We start from the raw sequence: 18,172 nt of genomic DNA, 5'->3' as shown, positions 1-18,172 counted from the left end.
CATCAACCTCCAGAAACGTACTCCCTTGGGAAAGGGACGCGAGCCCTAGACAAAGAAAGTTGCTTTTTCCCAAATGGAATTAGTTAGTTGTGTAGTAATACTTCACATCAGATCCTATTGCCATGGGCTAAAAGTATTTATATAATGATAATAATTAGTAAAAATAATGCTGCCATAAATTTTGATCACACTTTTGACATTTTCAGGGCATTTTCATGTCTTCATAATCTATTTTCTCTCTAATATTATCTTATTTCTTAATAACCCCTCCAGTTATGCAAAATAGGGTAGAAGTAAAATATTATTTACTGGCCAGGGAACAGGGAGAGTGAAGAGATGTGTCTGAGGTCTTAGGACCTCTTGGGTTCATCATAATAGTAGCTAATGCATGGTGGGGGGCTTAAGTGGACCAGGCCCTATGCAGGCTGTATCAGTGTTGATTAATTTAATAAAACCTCTAGATCCTGGACTGCCAGCTGGTCTGCTTTAACAAGCAAGGTTGCTGTTCTTTCATCTCACTCTAAATTTCTTCAAACTCTCCAGTCATGCCTTTATTTCATTCACTCAACTATTATTTAGCTTTTACATCCTGCAGAGAAGGTGAAGGTCAGAGAGGTGAATGTGCTGGCCCACAAGTTGCTAGCTTTCTCAGGGGAGGCCTGAGCAATGCAGTTACACCCACAGAGGGGCCTCGCAGGACAAAGGCAAATGATGTATCAATTCAAAAGTTTCCAGATTTGAGATTCTCTGCAATCCTCTGAGGTTTGAGCTTGGCGCATAAGAAGAAAGGGTGATTTATTTCCAATCGAAAACAGGAGACGTGAGGACAGATACAAAAGTTGCTGGGACAAATGAAGACGGCATTACAGGTGTAGCTGTGGGGGGCTCATGGATATGGAGAAACGGTAGGGAAGGAGGATACAGATAAAGGAAGGAAGGATAGATGGAGGACTCTTAGAGGCTGTGTTTCACATGAGCTCTCAGCCTGCTCAAACCTCTGTTTCCTCTTCCAGGAAATAAGAACCTGGATTCCTGTCTTGCCTGCTTCACGGGGAGATCTTTGAAAATCATATGTAAGAATTAGTGATAGTAATACTGACACTATTAATAGCTAACATATATTGAGCAATTATATGTCTTACTTTCCCTGGCTTATTTCATTTAATTCTCAAAGCATTCTTCTGAGGCAGGTAGTGTTTTAGACCTCATTTTATAGAAGATAAAAGCAGAGGTTTAGAAACTTAATAAGGTCGTCCACCCCTCAAGAAGTGGTAGGGCAGGGATTTGAATTCCAGTCTATGTGATCCAAGAATCTATTACTGTTATGTCGCTGTACAAGAATTCAGAATCAGAATCAACTGGGAACTCTGCAAGTCATGCTGATGTCATAGGTGGAATTCAAAGAAGGGACCAAAGTGAGGGCCTGGATCAGAAGCTGCCAGCTTGGACTCTACGATGGAGAGTGTCTCTGGAGACCATCTACTTAGGGACCACAGTGCTGGGACTAAGCGCGGACCCTGGATGGTGGGTCAAACTCTAAGAGTCGGAGCCAACCTGCAGGAGGAAGGGTTTATGCAAACTGGCTTAATACGTGCCACAGACTGAAGACAGCAGCAGGAACCAGAGAAACAGACTAGGAGGCAGAGGTGGCATCAGGCAGCTGCAGATTCCCAAGGCTCTGACTTTCAGCTGTAGATTCAAAGGAGCATGTTGTTTAATTCCACGTCCAGCCACGTGGCAGTGTGGGGGTTCTTTAGCAGAGCTACAGCCTCCACCTGTGGCTCAGGTGGGCAGGGAAACTAGATATTCCTGGGCATAGAGAAGTAGCTCAGTGTCCTTGCTCTCTCCTGAGTCTGGACAGGACCACCAGCTGTCACTTCACTGAAGAATTTTGAATAGTTTGAGATGTGGCCGTGGTGGTCAAAGCTAAGAGTAGGAACAATAATGAAAATAACACGAGAACTAACATTTACTGAACTCTATTCAGGGTATCACTTTAAGGCATATTTTAGGCTCTAGGCACTTTTATAAGTTCTCTCTCTCCTATTACACGGAAGATATTACAGCACACCCACATCTCACATTGATCTAATTTATGTGTGAGTTGAGTGGTATTGCTGTGGACTGGTTGGCATAATGGCATGTTTCATAGACACTTAAATGTTTATTAATTTGATTTTACAGTTTGCTTTTAATATTTCAGAGCCAATGTATTTCTTTTTTTGGTCCCAAGTACTTTTTAGGCCTACCTTCAAAAGATTACAGGACTGAGGTACTGTGGTTTTCATGCCTGATGGAGTAAATGATCCTGCAATTACTGTGTGCTGGGGGTTGAGTGCCCCCATGCATTGTCAGTGGATAAGTGCAAGGACTTTGGTTGACATCCCACTACTTAACTAGTTGTGCGATCTTCGGCAAGTGCCGTAAGCCTATTTGTGCCTCAGTTTCCTCATTTTCTCATCTCCAAATGGTTATTGTGGAGACAAAATCAGGTAACACATACCCAAAGTACAGAATCCTGCCTGTAACAGGACCCATCAAGCTTTGTTACTGTTATTAACAGTTACAATGTCCCTGTGATGTAGCCACTGTGGTTAATCCCACTTTGAAGATGAAACATACAAGTTTTAGAGAGGCTATGGTTCACCAAATTTGGTGATTGTTGGAGTGGGGGGACTCAGGTAGTCTAACTACACATCTCATATTCTTCATTAATACGTGTTTTTGTCAGTGAGGATAGACCAAGTTATACTACATTAATAAATGAGCCCCAAACTGTAGCAGGCTAATATAACCTGAATTTATTTCTTGCTTATGCTTCAAGGCCAGCCCAGAATGGCAGGGGCAGCATTCCTCCCCATGCTCACTCAGCAATCCAGGCTGAAATTGGTTTCTTTGTAACAAATGTTCCCCTGGGTACTACAGCAGAGAGACACATGTGACAAACCACACCCTGACTCTAAAACTTCATCCCCAAGGGGACAGATGTCACTTGTACTCACAGTTGATGGGACCAAGCAAGTTGAATGGCCAGGCCAAACTTTAAGTAAAGTGAGAAAGTACAGTCACACCATGTGACCAGGAAATTGTGGACAGTCCTAAAATTAATTAACCTAAAATATTAAGAAGTATAACCTAGCATATAATATAATCTTCTTTAATATGAGGTATTAATTCTGATTAATTAATGAATTGCCTCTTGGGTAGCTTGCCCATATACTTATTTCCCATCTGATTCCCTGTTCTTGTTCTCTTTCTTCCAATGGTCCACCTTGTAGACCACTACCTCTTCCATTTTGTTCCCCAAGTCTCTCTCCCATCATGTCTCTTTGTGAATCCCCATTGTCTGATTGGGTGAAGTTCAGACTCCCAAGAGGGACCTCCAAAATTCAGTTCCAACCTACTTTGGAGCTTTTTCTCCCACTCCTAACTCCTTGCCTCTGCTCTAGCTGGGAAGACCTACCCACCATTCCCAACACTAGACTCAGTAGACTGATACTTTCCTCCCTCAGGCTTTGATGTACATCAGTCTTATGTGATCTCTCGCCCTCAGACCCTCTTCTCTTTCTCAATTTTAGGATCCTTCACAACACAGTTTACCACTTTCTCTAAGAAAGTTTCTCCCCAACCACGCCCAAAATGATTCCATTCAGAGATAAACTCCTTGGCATTCAAGAATTCTACTGTCCTGGGCATTTGGCCTTGAACCCAGACTGCTCTGAACATTTTTTCCCTTTAAGTTTTTGTGTTTATCTTGTTACTCTTATGAAAAGAGCATACAGTGTACCATCAGACAGATATTGCTCTAAATTTCATGTCTGTCATCAACAGCTCTTGGGACCCCGTGCAGGTCAACCTACCTCCTTGAGCTTCTTGCTGCTTCCCTGAGATCTGAAAGCAATTACCCCTACCCCATAAGGATGTTATGAGGAGAGAAGTGAAAACGAGGTGAAGTGAGCAGGTTATAGTAATGACTATCCTCATGGCTGCCTTCCTCATCCCTCGAACACTACCTACAAGTCAATAGCAGTTAACAGCTATTCATTGAGCAAATGAATTATTAATAACCACCAGCAACCATCATAGCATGCTTATTTTCTCTAAAAACTGTAAGCTCTTTGAAGACAGCCTCAAAAAAATAGCTGCTTTTTGGAGTCTCAGGCAGTGGTTCTCAAGCTTACTTATCTAAAAGAAGCAAAAGAGCTTATGAAAATGCTAATTGCTGGAATCAGAATTCCTGGCATAGGGTCTAAAAATGTTCATTATAACAATCTTCCTAAATGATAATGATGCTAGGGTGTGCAGATTATGCACGGAGAAACCTTGTCCCCCAAGAGCCCCTCTTGACTAGACACAAATCCTTCCAGGTAGGTCTGTGCAAGTCAATCCATCTGTAAGGAGGAATAAACTTTCTATCCTTCTGGATCAGCTCCCCGGCATAGCTAATTCACTTAATTTTAAACTAGAGCACTTCTAAAAAATCAATTCATTAGAATTAGATTAGTCTGTGTCCGCTTAATTGGTATAATGTGTGCTTTTCTAAATAGGAGTAGGGTTGAAACTGAAGCTGGTGACAGTTCTTTAGTGTAGACTTTTTTGTGTCCGCTGCCTTCTGTTTAGCACTAGCTGAGGAATTTCTACACTGTGGGCCAACAACCTTTGTTGATGTTTTGAAAAATACAATTTCCTAAGTGCAGCTGTGGTGGCCCTGCGATAGGGTAAGATCCTAAAAATCTCTGGAGGGAAATCCTGCCCTGAAAGTCAAAGGTCACCCATTAAGTCCACCTGATAGTTGATAGAAGTCCAAGGGAAATATTTGCTATATTTGGCAGAGCTGTCCTTGGATAAATAGTCATCAGACACGTTCCATCTCAGCAATGTCAGCTTTGGATCTCTGAAGGATTCAACTATTTGCTTAACTGAGGTACAACCCATGGGACGTGCATCACCTATTGAATTCCAGGGCTTAGCAGCTTATTAGCAGTGCGCACAATACTTCCACACAAAAGAGCCAACTTACCCAATGCGAAAACGACTTACCTTTGTCTTCCTTCTTTACAGTCTAGCACAGTGGTTCTCAACCAGGGGTGATTTTGCACATTTTCCTTCCCAGAGGACATACAGCAATGTCTGGAGACAACTTTGATTGTCACAACTCAGAGTCAGGGAGGCACTGCTGGCATCTGAGTAGAAGCAGTGTATGCTGTTAAACATCTTAGAATGCAGAGGACAAACCCCTAAATTGTTCTAAATGGTCAACAATATTAAGGTTAAGAAACTCCAATCTATTTTTCTTCTTGGGGGCAAGAGCTGGGCACTAGTCGCTCTGATATTTTGCTGTGTGGAACCGGGGTGAGCTGTATAAAGTGTTCCTCGTTCAGATCAACTCCAGCTGGCTTACCCTCACAGGGAGTCAAAGCGTAGAGTTCGCCTTCCCTCAAGCCTGGAGCAGGTTTTACATGGCAGAGTGAACAGTGAAGATGTGGGAAGGCACCAGTGATGTTTTCTAAATCCAGCATTAGTAGTTAGCCCTATAGCTGGAATCTCCTGGCTCAGTGGAGGGGCTAGACACGGACTTCTCCAGATTCTCCCCTATTCTTCTTGGCTTGGATAGAAAACACCCAGTTCAGTCAAATTGAAAGGTTTCATTAGGCATCAGCTGGCGCTTTGATTGATGAAACATGATTAGCTGTGATTGTGGTGTGGGACGATCAGGATGAAAATCAACTTCTGTGACTTAGCAATGGTCACTCAACATTACAAAACAAAGCTAGTCCTGTGGAAATGAAAGACGGTCATTCTCATGTGGTGAAAAGTCACTGGGTTTGACTCAATAGGCCAAACCTATTGAGTTTGAGCCTTGGCTACTAACCTTGCTAGTGGACCTTTGTTTTTCAATCCATGTAATAGGGATACTAATTCCTTCCCAGAGCACCACCAAGGGCTGCTAAGTTGTGTAAAATGTACTGCATTTGCTCCCCAAGAGTGAAATTTGGAATTGGTCAAACTTCAACACAGCCCCAATCTGTGGACCCAAGTTTAGGAAACACTGCATTATTAGTTGAAGAAATATTTTTATGACTGCAGCAAATCAGAAAAATGAAGCCATTATAGTAAAGCAAAATGTACATTTTGTGTTTGAAGCGTATGTTCTTTTTCTTTTCTGTTCAAGTGCCTTTTCTGCTATAAAATATAGTCGTGCTAGATTGCAGAATGTTTTGTTTTAAAACACCTTACATGGAAATATCAAACATTAACATTCTATATCAGTCCCAGAATGTCTTTAAATATTTTTCTGGCCTTTGAAACCCAAAGCAAAGGGAACTCAGCAAAGTGACTTCCGAAGGAATGTTCTAATGATGGATGGCACGTTGTGCATAACTTTGTGCGTGTAACCTGCTTGTGTTCGACATGTTAAAAGTACGTCTCACGTGCATGCTTTATGAATTTGTGTGTACATGTCTGCAGGAAGCAGATCTGATTTCCCTGGGATCACACTGAAGCACAAAGAGGTGCCTTTGGACTCATAGTGCTGACGTCCCCTCTGGGCTCAGTCCCTTCTTAACGTCATGACTCCACAGCTAAATCTTAAGCCTCAGTTTCCTCATCTGCAGAAAAGGAAAATATTAAAGACTATCCCACAGGGTTGTTGTAGTAATTCAGTGAACTGATATAGAGGAGGGGCTAGATAGAGGGCTTGGCACTTGGTGGCTGTTCAGGATTGTTCAATTCTTTTAAGTCATTGTCTATTCCTTCCGGTGTGGAGATGATGAATCTGTGACATGGAGGCTCTTCTGAGTGTAAATCATTGCCATGTTCCTTCTCAGTGCTGATCATAATCCCTAATGACCCAATCCCAAATGCCATGATCTTGGTTATCAAAATCTCTAAAGTCTAAAAACCTGAATGCTGAAATCCTACAAACCAAAGGGAATTCTAGGGAAGGGATTAACGCGTTTTCTGTTGTGGGCATGATAGGGGCATCACATTCATTATGCAGAACTATTACTTTGTTGTCTTCCTCTGGAAATTGTGGTTTAAGGAGGTACATATGAGTGCCGAATGATGTGGGCTGGATTTGTGGACTTGTTAGGTATTGGCCTGATTGGATGAGGATACATATAAATCCGGTAAATCATTATTCTGGGTGTGTCTGTGAAGGTGTGTCCAGAGGAGATGAGCGTGTGGGTCCAAGCCGGTGATGGGGGGGAAGATCTGTTGGAGGCCCCAGCCAAAGACAACGAATACAGAAGGCAAACTGGCCTCTCTCTGAGAGCAGGGACAGACTTTTCTTCTGTAGCCATCAATGTCAGAAATTTGACTCCACAAAAGTGAATTATCACAATGTGGACTTTGTGTACGTACCCGAGCATTGTGTGTTTGCCTGAAAACATTGAAACTTCCTCAAGAAATGAAGAGATGTTCTTTTTGTCTATCTGCATTTGTGATTAGATCTCAGCTCTGTGAACAACTTTGTATTTGGTGGTGACCCACTTGGTTTTGACTGATTTTTGTCAAAAGACGTAGGCTATCTGTCATGGTATTTCAGATGGCTGCTGTTGCGCAGTTATAAACCACACAATTACCAAGCAAATGATATATGTTTATATGTTTCACCTTTGACCTACTTCTGGATGAATACAGTTCGTCTGCTCACAACTGTTTTCCCCACGTGGCTGCGGTCAATACACACGAGTGTTTATGCTTGCAAAAATGTATATGCTCTTATTGCCTATTTTATTGTATAAAGTGGACTATAAGTTCTCTTGTGTTTTTGTATGTTTCTCAAATAATCCTCTTTTGAAAACATAAATAAATGTCTTTTCAAGAGTAGTCTTTATTATTATTTTCAGAATTCTATGTAGGGAATTTTGATTTTGGGGAGATTTCACCATTCAGGATTGCGTCTTTCAGGATATGGCCAAACCCATTCCTTCTGTGCCTCTGAACATCTGAAACTCCTAATGCGCACGTTGGAGGGGAGAGGCACCGAGGACTAAACTGAGGTCGTCAAACTTTTTCCTGTGCATCAGACTGACCTAGAGGGCTTGGTAACATAGCTCGCTGTACCCAACTCCAGGATTTCTGATTTGGTAGGGCTGGTGTGAGGACAAGTCTTCACACTGTTACCAGGTTCCACGGGATGCTGATGGTGCTGATCCAGGGACACCTTTTGAGAACCACTGGGCATATGTTTCCTTCTCTTTTCAGCAACAGTTCACTTCTGCAGCTCCTGCCTGTCTGAGGCAGTTTTTCTGCAATTTTCTAAACCTGTTCTTTATCCAATGTCTCCCACAATAGTACAGATACCACATCTATCCAGAAAATAAGGCATCCCCTATATCCCTCCCATCTCACGTCTCTAGGTCTTGTCTCCCTTGTCCTGGCCCCATCTCACTGTCAGCTGACAGCTCCCCCACTGCACAATTCCTTTTTTTTTTCTTTTTGAGACCAAGTCTCACTATGTCGCCCTCAGTAGAGTGCTATAGCATCACAGCTCACAACAACCTTAAACTCTTGGGCTATAGTGATTCTCTTGCGTCAGCCTCCCCAGTAGCTGGGACTACAGGCACCTGACAGTGCTTGGGTAATTTTTTTCTATCTTTCATAGAGGTGGGGGTTCACTCTGGTCTTGAACTCCTGAACTCAAGCAACCCCCACACCTTGCCCTCCCGAGTGCTAGGCGCATAGGTGTGAGCTACCACGCCCGGCCTGCCCCAGTTGCTTCGAATCATACCTCCTCCCTCCATCTATGTGAGCTTGTGTAGGTTGGCTCCAGAGCAGATGCGCGAAGAAGGAATGAGTCTCCTTCACCTCACAAGCTTGATTAGCAGTGTCTTGACTAGAACGATGGACTCTGTTCTATTGTCTCCAAACAGGAACAGTTACAGCAGATTTCCTCACTGGGGTCAGGAGTGCCTAGTCTGTGTTAAGAGAACTGTTGTTCGTTTTGACAGAGTCGCCCTTATTCTAGTCTTTTCTGCTTCACAGTAAGGGGCACCTGTGCTCACAGTCCAGCGAATAAATTGCTGTCTTGTGTTATGTGACAGGACTGTCCCTTGGGAAACATCTTTCTAGAACACCAGTTCTCACAGAAGTGCCAGGAAGGCAGGACTTACACTGACAAATGATTATTTTTCACAGCAGAGCTACTAGAGAACCTTAATCTCTTGGGTTCCTCCCTAAGGGACTCATGTTCAGATCTTGGGCCCAGAATTCACTATAACCTAGAACCTTCAGGCTCTAGGAAGGCAAACCAGTCAACCCCTAGCTGTTCAGTCCATCTCAAATACTTTCTCAAAAGGAAGGTTGAAACTTAAATCAGTGCCGTCCATCGGAGAGTGTGCATTGTCCGTGTCACATGGATAAGCATGACAAGCAGCAGAAACTCCTCTGAGAACAGACAGGGAAGAACACACAAGAGTACCAAGACCCTAGAACTTGGGGCAACACAGTCTAACTGAGAAGATGTGGAGGGTGGCAGATCTGGAATCCCAAAGAGTCACTTACAAACTCTGAGAGTAATGGTCACAAACTCTGGGGCATCATTTATAACCTGAGCCTGGCCTGGGGATACGTGGACATCCCCAGTCTTTACCCAGAGCAGTTTCAAATGCCCCAACCTTCTGCTTTGCTATATTTATGTGAAAAGCAGCTGTCTGGAATCTATGCAGTGGAACGAGTGTTCTCATTTTTAGGCCCTCTGCTGGGTAACCTTGGACAATGTGATTCCCCTCTCTGAGCCTTGCTACCCTCTTCCCTTATTTTCAATACAGGATCATAATCTCTGATCTGCCTGACTCACAGGGTTATTATGGAATCCAAATGCTGCCGCTGCTAATAATAATAATAATACCATTTATTACAGCAATAGCAGCAACCCTTCCCATGAGCACCTGCGGTGGGCTCAGCTCTGTGGATTGTTTTATGTATTGCATCACCCCATCCTTACAGCAGCTCTGAGAGGCAGCTACTGTCACTATACCCGTCTTACAGGTGAAGAAACTAAGCCACGGAGAGTTTATGTAGCTTGTCTAAGGTCACACAGTAGAGTCAGAATTGTTACACAAGCCAGGCCTGTCTGACTCATCTGCATTTAACCACAATGGAAGACTGTTCTGTGAAGGTGCAAAAAAGTCTTTCTGATGAACTTTAAATATAAATGAATGGAAGATGATTTCTCTGCCATGTCTCAGCTTTCTCTCCAGCCTTTAAGCAGATCACAACAGGGCCTAACTCTTCACGGCCTCAGCTCTCTCCATCCTGGTTTCTTGTTTCTTTTCTTTGTTTCTCCTCACTGGCATTATGAAAATGAGAATCAGCTGCGAGCGCTGCAGATTGCAAATGGGATTGTGAGTGTTGTTCCCTCTCTAGCAACTAATACATTGCCAGGTGGTGGACAGTTTCCACTGTGCTGTTACAATCTATTTGGCTTCCAGGTGCCACGTGGAATCAAAACCAATTTGTTCAGCGGTCTGGCCTGAGTGTTTGCATTCACACGGGGATATTCTGCCTCCCTGCACCCCTGAGGGCTGCACTCTCTGATGAGGAACCATCTTTTGAGCAGGAAAGGCTCTGTGCACAGTTGATAGAGACCAGAGGATGTGCCTGCACTTGGAAGGAACTCACTTATACCTTTTGGGAAATAGTCCACAAATATTTATTGAGCACCCACAGCGTGCCAGGTACTGTACATGGAGCTGAGGATACAATGAGAGTAAGGTAGACCGGATCCCTGTACTTCGCTGGGGTTGGGGATAGATGCACAACAGGCAATCTACAGACAAATGATGGAGAGCACTTCCAGTGATAATAAAGGGCAAGAAGAGATGAGGCTGGTGGAGTGATGGAGAGGTGCCGGCCTGCGCAGAAACGGGGAGGGACTGTAGCCCAGGGAGGGACTGGTGGAGGAGAGATAGTTGAGCTAAGATGGAAATGTCACCAAGAGTGGGTCTTGGGATAATATTGGGGAAAAATGTTCCAGGCAGAGGGAACTTAAAGTGCAAAACTTTTGGGGTAGTCCAAGTTGAGATGGTTCAAAAATAGAAAGGAGGCCCACATTTTGGAGGTGGTGAACCCCCGACTCAGGTAGAGAAGTCGGGGAGATGGTTGGAGGGTCAGCAAGGGACAAATCAATCACATAGGCCTGATGGACCACGGGCCCTGTGAGTGTTTTCGCCTTGAGGAGTCCTGTGGAGGACCAGCCAAGGCAGGGACGGCAGGCACTCTGTGCTTTCACCATATTTCTAAAGTCCCAGTCTAAACCTCTCCAAAGCTAAGACCATGTCTTTTTCATTCTGTCTCTCCCCATCTCCAAACCTTACAGCGTTCTGGGAACAGACCAGATTCTTCAGACAGCCTAATGACTTAAAAGTGTAGCTAAAGGAAAATGTTTCAGACCACAAAGACATATTTCACTTGTAGCCAAGGAAGAACTTATAGTCAACAAAGGGACAGACTGCTTCAGTAGGTATTAAGCTCCCTGTTATTAGAGGTACGTGGAAAAGACGAAGACGGAAGATCAGGTCCGTTGGCAGGAATGTACTGGATAGATGCAGTGGTCACGGTTTCCTACAACAGACATAGTACTAGCAGTGGTTGCAACTGGAATAATAGTAATATTGTCAGATATTGAACAGTCAGTGTATGCCAGATACATGTAGTCTGTTATCTCGCTTAATATTCTTAGCAATCCTAAAAGGAAGAACCATTTTTCCCCACTTCTAGGCATGGAGACTGACACTCTGGTATTTTAAGGACTGCATCCTTGTTATCAGGTAGTGTGAAAGTGACAAGGTCCAGATTAGAAGTCCATACTTGGAAACCTTTTTTAGAGAAACTGAATGATTAGAACCCATATTTTGACATGCTACATCTTGGCTTTTTATTTCCGTTACGAGCTTTATTATGCACTGTTGGGGGGGGGCAGCCATTCTATTGTAGACTTTGCAGCCCTCTCACATGTAATAGGTAAGAATATAGAATTGACTTTAATAGATTATGGTGGGGAAAATCACTGAAAGTATGCTTTTCCTCCAGCAAAATTATTCCCCAAAGATCTCGTTGTGGTTCCCCACCCCACCCCCTTCTCTGCACTTTATTTGAGCAATATGTTAGCTGCCACAAGCAAAGGTTAAACTATGTTGATAGAGAAATAAAAATAAAAATTCACCAGCCTTGGAACCTGATGCTTCCATCACCTTCTTTCACAACATTTTAAATGAGGCCATGGCTCTCTGGAAGCTGAGATGCAAGTTTCTTGAGAAGAGGTGAAGAGATTTAAAGAGCAGAAAATGAACTTCTGGCATGAAGATGAATGTTTCCAGACTTCAGTTCATTCAGTGCCTCCCAGCTTTCCTGGGCCTTGCCCAAATCCCATCTCTTCCTTGTAACTGTCTTTCTAAGACACCCCCCCCACACACACACTCTATTCCCTCTGAAGTGAAGCCTCCTCCATTTGGGTTCAAATGGCCAGCCCAAGAGCTGAGGCTGGCCTACAAGGATGTTTATTTGGGGGAAGTAAATGCTTTAATAAGAGTAATTTGAAACATCTTTAGAAGGATGCATGGGTGCCCTGGCCAGCTCGTTTCACCGGCTCATGATACTTACCCAATCCCTCTATACAACTACCTTGAGACACCTGGTGCAGGGCATAGAACTTTGTAGCTGCAAGGAATTTATAAGATCAGACAGCATTCCTTTGCAATTTTTCAAAGAGTAATGCTAAGTCTGAGGGCTTGGGTCACTGGACACAAATTGGAGTTAACAAGCCTAGATTCATAAAAAGTCAGCAGCATCATATTTTAAAATTTCTATGACATTACCAAAAACCTTGGTTAACATTTACTAGGCCCTTTCAGGCCCTAGACTAAGTGTTCTTTCTGATTCAGTCCTTCCTATACATCTGTGCAGTGGTGACTGTTTTTCCTCATTAGCTAAATGAGGTTAAGGAGCTTACTCAAGGTCATATCGTCAGGATGTAGAGTTGATGTCTGACTCCAAGCATTGACTCTATAGCCCACTTCCAGAACAAGAAGCACCAGGAGGCTTTACCAAGATCCTCAGGTCAAGGGTCCCAAATACAAATGGCCACAGTGGTGGGTTGGTCATGTGAAATGGTAAACCTGGAGGGTGGCAAAGAAACAACAATGACAACTGGCACACATTCACGACATCCTCAACGTTGGGGAGACCGAGAATTTGCCATCAAGATTGTTGTAACCGAAGAGTGTGTCCAACTAAATGGCAGCGGCCATCGTGCCAAGACATGGGCAGAACCTTTCATTCAACCAATGTCCATTGGATGCCTGCCTTATGCTAGATGCTGGGGACATGTCCAGATTCTTGTTGGGAAGACAGGTATGAAATCACAGTAAGGTGTAACCAGTGTGACTGTCAGAGACGTTCAGAGGTCTGTGGGAATGGAGGAATAATATAAGGCAGTGGCTACTACCCTCAAGTGCCTCGAGGAACTGCAGACCATAACTGTAAAGATGATTAAAAAACAAGGTACTACATGATATGAAAAGAGCAGTGCCAGTAATACTCAAAGGAACAAGATGCCTATCAGTTTGGGGGACGGGTACCATGGAAGATGGTGTGGGAGAAGGAACATTGGCAGTGCCCCTTGAAGGGTGGTTAAATTTCTACTCTCATCAACAAGAAAGGCTGTTCTAGGAAAAACTACACATGCAAAAGCAAAGAAGCAGGAAGACGAAAGATATTTGGCTAGAAGGTTACGACAATCACAAAGCCTTCATAGGAGTGCTCTGCTTAGCACATCTTCATACACAATCTCATTTAATGCTCAAAAAAGTCCTCTGAGGTCTATGCCAAGCATCCTCAAACTACAGTCTGTGGGCCACATGCAGCCCACGTAAGAGATTTATCTGACCCACCAGGTGTTTTTGCTGCCATTGCCTGTCCTGCTTAGCAGCCGACTCGTCCTGGGGCCCATAGTCTGGCCCTCCAATGGTCTGAGGGACAGTGAACTGGCCCTCTGTTTAAGAAGTTTGAGGACCCCTGGCTATGTTATTTGAATGCTCATTCAGAAATGGGGAGCACATCTGAGGCTTTGCATAGATCAACTCACTCAAGGTCACGCATGTGAAAAAATGCAGAGATAGGAATGGAATCGAGGTCTATCAAACTCTAGAGTGTGGGGACTGACCAAGGAGGCCCTCCACTGCCAGGCCAAAGTGTTTCTATGCTTACTTTGTGACAAGGACTCCTCTGAAGGTTTGGGGACCATGCTGATGCTTGCTTATGCTCTCTTAGAAAGGTGACTTCCACAGAAATATCGTTTATTCTGTTCCAAAGCAAGTTGAGAAAAGAGATCACTGCTTTTCTCTCTATATATACGTCCATCTCTTACTTTACTCTGAAGCTTAAGTTCCAAGTGTGTAATTAGCAGGCCAGGCTGTCTTAGTGACTAGTCAGGTTACTTTTCTTCAGTTCTGATGCCAAGTGAAGGTTTAGTTGAAAGGTTTGCTGATACGTACCCCTCAGGGGAGAAGGAGCTATGAAATGGCCCAGATATATTGGCAGATACTTAGGCATAAAGTCCTTAGAAATTCAAGCTAAAAAATAATCTCCAGAGAAAGCGAAATGGCCAACTAAGGTAGTAAATGCTTCAGTAAACCTTAATAATAGCAATTTGAAAAGCCTCACATGTTCAGTTTCATAAACCCCTTCAGTAAGAGGATGAATAAAAATTTATCACCTGGAAATGTAACTGGTAAATATACAGATGGTAATGTATTGCCAGTTGTTCATGGAAAGACAGTGTCAAGTTGTGGACTATGCACTTGACTGAGCCCAAAAGGCCTTGGTGGGAGCCTCGAGATCCTCACTGCCAGCTGTGTGACTCTGGGCAAGTCATGCGTTTTCTTGGCCATCTCTGAAACAGGATTGTAACTCCCCAGCCCTAATGTGTGGGGTCAGATAAATGTCTAATCTCTATGGGATTCTTTTCAATGTCTCCAGAGGAAGGAGAAAAACTTTGTTCAACATTGTAACGTTCTCTAAAGCCATAGGCCATTTTAAATGGGTTTTTAGGATAAAGTGAGTAGATGCAAATGTGTCCTGTAATTTACAATGTTGAACACCTATGCAGAGTGATGCTACTGACCCACCATCTACCACCATTGTTCATCCTGTTAGTCTGGGGGGAGAGGATCTGAGGTGGTTACATGGCCCGTGTGCATCACAGAGAGCAAGCTGGCTGGCACGTATAGTGGATTGCTCCCTCACTGTGGATTTGGGAATGTCATTCTCTAGCAAACTGAACAAATAGGAAGTAGAGAAGAATATGAATGATTCAACTCGTTTCAGAACGTGTTTAGAAGGTGAGCAGTGTGAGTAACTGAGCAGTTTTTATTTCTTAATCTCTAATCAGCCCTAGTATCAGGCATCCATTCCTTGGAAACCCTACTTATCAAGGATCCATAAAGTAAGTGTCCGTCAGGCCCAACTGGTCATTAGATGTTTGTGTCCAAATCCAGAGTCAATATAATTTTCATCTCCACTTGCATTTCCTATCTCACCATCCGTACCACAGTCCACCTAGTCACCCAGAAAGAAACCCAGGGACTTTTGACTCTTCACCCTTACACAGGTCTCTGATCTGCCACCAGGTTCTGAAACTTTTACCTCCACTGTTTTCCTTCTAATCTGTCCCCCTTTCCAGGCCAGCAGGCACTAGTTGCAGCTCTCCACTGGCCTCTAGGTTGTCCCACCACCAAACCCATCACCATTCCTGCTGTCAGAATCATCCTCCCAGAACAAATCTTCTACTATGGTAGTCCTTGTTAAACACGGTGAAGTTCAGCTTCTGTAGTATGACATTCAAGGCTCAGCAGACTCTGACCTTGTCCATCTCACTTATCCTCCCACATCCCTGAACCCTGCCACAAATTCATATCTGTGTGCAGAACAGCCTGCCAGTTCTCCTTGGTTTTCTCTCCTGCTTCTGCCCTCCGACTACTTGTTTGCCAGCAATGCCTCTGTGTTCCTTTCTTCTTTACCTTTCCCTCTCTCCACTCAAGACTTTTACCCATCCCACAGAACCGAATTTAGATCTAATTCTCACCAATGAGCTTTACTGAATTTCCCATCGATACCCTGGCAAGAATTAGCCTCCCTCCCTGATATCACCTGTCACTCTGCCCTACGTTAGCAAGATTTGTACACATGATTGTCTCCCTGGTTACACGACAGCTCCCTGGGGGAAAGGGTCTTGTGCTCATCTGCCTATCTTCCCCCTCTGGCCTCCTCTCTTTGCACCCCCTCCCCCAGCCCTGTCATCTAAGTGCAGTGCATTACCCCTAATAGACACTCTAGCAAAGTTTGTTGACTAGAATCCATTAATTTGCACCACATTTCTTTGGAAATAGCTGTAAGAATCCTCTGGGCTGAGAGTGAACATTTCAACTAACATGATACTGAAGAAAAACCTTAAATTTTGCGCACATATTCATTTTAGAAACTTTTTGCTTCATTCCATCATCTCTACTAAATGAACTTGACATTGCAGAGAAAGGCAGCAGGCTTATTTTTCTATCTAATATTTCCAGTCGATGCTTTCTTCTCTGTGAGTGTTGTCAGTGCCTTCACTGAGACGCATCACCTTTGTAGTTAAAATTCCCTTTACTCTTCCCTCTGTAGGACCCAGGGTCCGAGATCAGACTGTTGGGGTTTTAAAGCTCATTATGCTAACAGACCATGGGTGCGTTAGTTATTATTTCTGGGCCTCCGTTTCCTTAACTATAAAATGAAAATATTAATGCTACCCATTTTGGACAGAGGCCTAACTGGTAGACAGGAAACCCTGGGGTAATAAAAGCTACGGAACATCTTGAGACCTAGGTAATCTCCAAGCATTCCAAAGATACCTCCCATCCCCTTTCAACTCCATACAGTGTGTATCAGCAGATTGTATACTGCATGAGGAAAAATACGGTGTTTTTCCCCCTCCACACTTCTGGCCTCTGACTTACTATGTATAAAGTGTTATAAACAAGCTTTGCAAAGCAAACCCCAGCTCAGGAATCTGCAGCAGCCTGAGACCAGGCCCCACACATCAAGGAAGGCCCTGTGGAAGACTAATGATTTCTCTCCTGCAGATCTGCCTAGACAATGGCCCTGAGGATCCTGGGGCGAGACCATTCTCCACGTGCCCCGTGCCCCACGTGCTCCCTTGCCCTTCCCCACCTCACAGCCTCCCAGTCAAACTATTGTGTGTCTCCTGCTCTCCGTGCCTCCAGGCCTGGGTCCCTCTCTGTGCTGCTGCAGAGGCATTGTCTGTGATATCTTCAGTGTGAAAGGTGATTCACAGAAATAAATTGCATTGTGTTTTAGGGCCCTGGCAGCCTACCTTTATAATCATGTTTGTAAGGGACTTCATAATAGCTCGAGGGCCTCAGTGTCAGAACCAGGGACTCCAGTGGCTTCAAGATAGATAAATGCTGCAGTCAAATGCACATTTAGCCAGTAGAGTCACAAGCTAGATTTGAGGATGGAGGTGCTGGTGCTGTGAGCCAACCATGCTCCCCGCCTTTTTATCTGCGGGTTGGTAGAAATCAATCAAAGGGTGAGAGGTGGCTTTTAAAAAATTTGTTTGCTTTTAATAACCACTGGAAAACTAAGGCTTGTTTAACCTAGCCTCAGCCAACAGCCTGCGCGCTTACCAGCCCTGCAATTAGATGAAAGGGAAAGTTCAAAGTGTTGCTGGGGAAGTGGGAGGCATAAAGGAGAGGCAGGGGAGGGAGGAAGAGCTGGGCCTGATCTGGGAGGCTCGAGCATTGATCTGTTTGAATCATCACCCAATGTGATGGTGGAGGACCAGGATCACGGGTGTAAGCATGAAACTGATGACACAGACGCAACAATAGTGGGGTGAATATTGATAGGGAAGAAGGGAGGAGGCAAACTGGTTCTCCTTGAAGATTCAACAGTGATGGTGAGGAGAGGGAATTGTGCTTCCTAACCACATTTCCTTAAGTTACCCCATTCCCGTGACATTTTAAAACATAGTTTTATTGTGATAGAATGTACATAGAGTTTATAGTCTATATGCCATAATATATTGTAAAGTGCCATGTTGTTAAGACTATGAGAAGGAGATTTAAAGGAAACAACATGAAACAAAAGCCACAAGATGAGTAGAGAAGTT

The 18,172-nt window shown here is 43.9% G+C and overlaps 1 protein-coding gene across 1 annotated transcript in view; it reads left to right on the top strand.

Annotated features, from left to right (window-relative positions):
- The window catches only part of GRIA1 (glutamate ionotropic receptor AMPA type subunit 1), a 311,205-nt gene that overhangs the window by 29,513 nt on the left and 263,520 nt on the right, over positions 1–18,172 (top strand). The window lies entirely within an intron of this gene.

This window comes from Otolemur garnettii, unplaced genomic scaffold (assembly GCF_000181295.1).
Source record: "Otolemur garnettii isolate 467f Iridium unplaced genomic scaffold, OtoGar3 scaffold00003, whole genome shotgun sequence".
Classification (NCBI taxonomy): Eukaryota; Metazoa; Chordata; class Mammalia; order Primates; family Galagidae; genus Otolemur; species Otolemur garnettii.
This window is presented reverse-complemented; position numbering and strand designations above follow the sequence as displayed.